This window comes from Triticum urartu, chromosome 2, assembly GCF_003073215.2.
Source record: "Triticum urartu cultivar G1812 chromosome 2, Tu2.1, whole genome shotgun sequence".
Taxonomy (NCBI): Eukaryota; Viridiplantae; Streptophyta; class Magnoliopsida; order Poales; family Poaceae; genus Triticum; species Triticum urartu.
The window spans coordinates 159,834,035-159,838,236 of NC_053023.1; positions in this window are offsets into that span (position 1 = coordinate 159,834,035).

Here is a 4,202-nt window from a genome sequence, read left to right on the forward strand (position 1 = left end):
CCCTTGCTTCCGGTGGCGCCGGAGCGCTGCCGGGGCCATCATCATCACCGCCATCTTCACCAGCAACTTCACCGCCATCATCACCAACTCTTCCCCCTCTATGCAGCGGTGTAACCTCTCTCTTACCCGTTGTAATCTCTACTTAAACATGGTGCTCAATGCTATATATTATTTCCCAATGATGTATGGCTATCCTATGATGTTTGAGTAGATCTGTTTTGTCCTAATAGCTATTTGATGATCGTGATTGGTTTGAGTTGTATGTTTTATTATTGGTGCTGTCCTATGGTGCTCTCCGTGTCACGCAAGCATCAGGGATTCCTGCTGTAGGGTTTGAAATATGCTTATGATTTGCTTATGGTGGGTGGCGTGAGTGACAGAAGCACAGACCCGAGTAAGTAGGTTGTTTGCGTATGGGATAAAGGGGACTTGATACTTTAATGCTATGGTTGGGTTTTACCTTAATGAATCTTTAGTAGTTGCGGATGCTTGCTAGAGTTCCAATCATAAGTGCATATGATCCAAGTAGAGAAAGTATGTTAGCTTATGCCTCTCCCTCATATAAAATTGCAATAATTACCAGTCTAGTTATCGATTGCCTAGGGACAAATAACTTTCTTGTTGACAAAGGCTCTCTACTAAAACCAATTTAGTTGTGTCTTCATCTAAACAGCCCCTAGGTTTTATTTTCTCGCTCTTTACTTTCTTGCAAGCCTATCCAAAAACCCCTACAAAGTACTTCTAGTTTCATACTTGTTTCCGGTAAAGCGAACATCAAGTGTGCGTAGAGTTGTATCGGTGGTCGATAGAACTTGAGGGAATATTTTTTCTACCTTTAGCTCCTCGTTGGGTTCTACACTCTTACTTATCGAAAGAGGCTACAATTGATCCCCTATACTTGTGGGTTATCAGTTATCGGATCCAAAACCCGACCCGATAGCTTAACGGCGTTCCGTTACGGTGGATGCCACGTGTCGGTCACCCTTGATGAAAGCACTTCTGTGACGCGCGATTTATCATCATGGAAGTGGACACTTCCGTGATGATAATTTTGGTAATGTCATGGAACACTTCTACGACAGCACAGGTATGACTATCTTGATTCTGTCATAAATTTGTCATGGATGTACATGCATGACAAAAAACGCGACCTACTGTGACAAACACGTATCATCACGGAAGTGTATTTTTTGTAGTGTCGTCTATCAGTAACTTTACTTGAGGCTATATTTTTATTCACCACATGATATGTGTTTTGCTTGGAGCGTCTTGTATGATTTGAGTCTTTGCTTTTTAGTTTGCCACAATCATCCTTGATGTACACACCTTTCAGGAGAGACACACATGAATTGGAATTTATTAGAATACTCTATGTGCTTCACTTATATCTTTTGAGCTAGATAATTTTGCTCTGGTGCTTCACTTATATCTTTTAGAGCACGATGGTGGTTTTATTTTATAGAAATTATTGATCTCTCATGCTTCACTTCTATTATTTTGAGAGTCTTTTAGAACAGCATGGTAATTTGCTTTGGTTATAAAATTAGTCCTAATATGATAGGCATCCAAGATGAGTATAATAAAAACTATCATAAAAAGTGCATTGAATACTATGAGAAGTTTGATACTTGATGACTGTTTTGAGATATGAAGATGGTGATATTAGAGTCATGCTAGTTGAGTAGTTGTGAATTTGAGAAATACTTGTTCTAAAGTTTGTGATTCCCGTAGCATGCACGTATGGTGAACCATTATGTGATGAAGTCAGAGCATGATTTATTTTTTGATTGTCTTCCTTATGAGTGGCGGTCGGGGACGAGCGATGGTCTTTTCCTACCAATGTATCCCCCTAGGAGCATGCGCGTAGTACTTTGTTTCGATAACTAATAAATTTTTGCAATAAGTATGTGAGTTCTTTATGACTAATGTTGAGTCCATGGATTATACACACTCTCACCCTTCCACCATTGCTAGCCTAGCTAGTACCGCGCAACCTTCGCCGGTACCATAAACCCACCATATACCTTCCTCAAAACAGCCACCATACCTACCTATTATGGCATTCTCATAGCCATTCCAAGATATATTGCCATGCAACTTTCCACCGTTCTGTTTATTATGACACGCTTCATCATTGTCATATTGCTTTGCATGATCATGTAGTTGACATCGTATTTGTGGCAAAGCCACCGTTCATAATTCTTTCATACATGTCACTCATGAGTCATTGCACATCCCGGTACACCGCCGGAGGCATTCACATAGAGTCATATTTTGTTCTAAGAATTGAGTTGTAATTTTTGAGTTGTAAGTAAATAAAGTGTGATGATCATCATTATTAGAGCATTGTCCCATGTGAGGAAAGGATGATCAAGACTATGATTCCCCCACAAGTCGGGATGAGACTCTGGACGAAAAAAAGGAAAAAAGGGAGGCCATAAAAAAGGCCCAAATAAAAAAATGAAAAATGAGAGAAAAAGAGAGAAGGGCAATGTTACTATCCTTTTACCACACTTGTGCTTCAAAGTAGCACCATGATCTTCTTGATAGAGAGTCTCTGATACGTCTCCAACGTATCTATAATTTTTGATTGCTCCATGCTATATTATCTACTGTTTTGGACATTACTGGGCTTTATTACCCACTTTTATATTATTTTTGGGACTAACCTATTAACCGGAGGCCCAGCCCAGAATTGCTATTTTTTGCCTGTTTTAGGGTTTTGAAGAAAAGGAATATCAAACGGAGTCCAAACGGAATAAAACCTTCGGGAACGTGATTTTCTCAACGAACAAGACCCGGGAGACTTGGACCCTACGTCAAGAAAGAAAAGAGGAGGCCACGAGGTAGGGGGCGCGCCTACCCCCCCCCCCAAGCGCGCCCTCCACCCTCGTGGCCCCCCTGTTGCTCCACCGACGTACTCCTTCCTCCTATATATACCTACGTACCCCCAAACGATCAGATATGGAGCCAAAAACCTAATTCCACCGCCCGCAACTTTCTGTATCCAGAGATCCCATCTTGGGGCCTGTTCCGGAGCTCCGTCGGAGGGGGCATCGATCACGGAGGGCTTCTACATCAACACCATAGCCCCTTCGATGAAGTGTGAGTAGTTTGCCTCAGACCTACGGGTCCATAGTTATTAGCTAGATGGATTCTTCTCTATTTTTGGATCTCAATACAATGTTCTCCCCCTCTCTTGTGGAGAACTATTCGATGTAATCTTCTTTTTGTGGTGTGTTTGTTGAGACCGATGAATTGTGGGCTTATGATCAAGTCTATCTATGAATAATATTTGAATCTTCTCTGAATTCTTTTATGTATGATTTGTTATATTTGCAAGTCTCTTCGAATTATCAGTTTGGTTTGGCCTACTAGATTGATCTTTCTTGCAATGGGAGAAGTGCTTAGCTTTGGGTTCAATCTTGCGGTGTCCTTTCCCAGTGACAGTAGGGTCAGCAAGGCACGTATTGTATTGTTGCCATCGAGGATAACAATATGGGGTTTTCTTCATATTGCATGAGTTTATCCCTCTACATCATGTCATCTTGCTTAAGGCGTTACTCTGTTTTTAACTTAATACTCTAGATGCATGCTGGATAGCGGTCGATGAGTGGAGTAATAGTAGTAGATGCAGGCAGGAGTCAGTCTACTTGTCTCGGACGTGATTCCTATATACATGATCATACCTAGATATTCTCATAACTATGCTCAATTCTATCAATTGCTCAACAGTAATTTGTTCACCCACCATAGAATACTTATGCTCTCGAGAGAAGCCACTAGTGAAACCTATGGCCGCTGGGTCTATCTTCATCATATTAATCTCCTACTACTTAGTTATTTCCTTTGCTATTTACTTTGCCTTTATTTTACTTTGCATCTTTATCATAAAAACACCAAAAATATTATCTTATCATATCTATCAGATCTCACTCTCGTAAGTGGCCTTATAGGGATTGACAACCCCTATTTGTGTTGGTCGTGAGGATTTATTTGTTTTGTGCAGGTACGAGGGACTCGCCCGTAGCCTCCTACTAGATTGATACCTTGGTTCTCAAAAACTGAGGGAAATACTTACGCTACTTTGTTGCATCATCCCTTCCTCTTCGGGAAAACCAACGCAGTGCTCAAGAGGTAGCAAGAAGGAATTCTGGCGCCGTTGCCGGGGAGGTCTACGCAAAAGTCAACATACCAAGTAC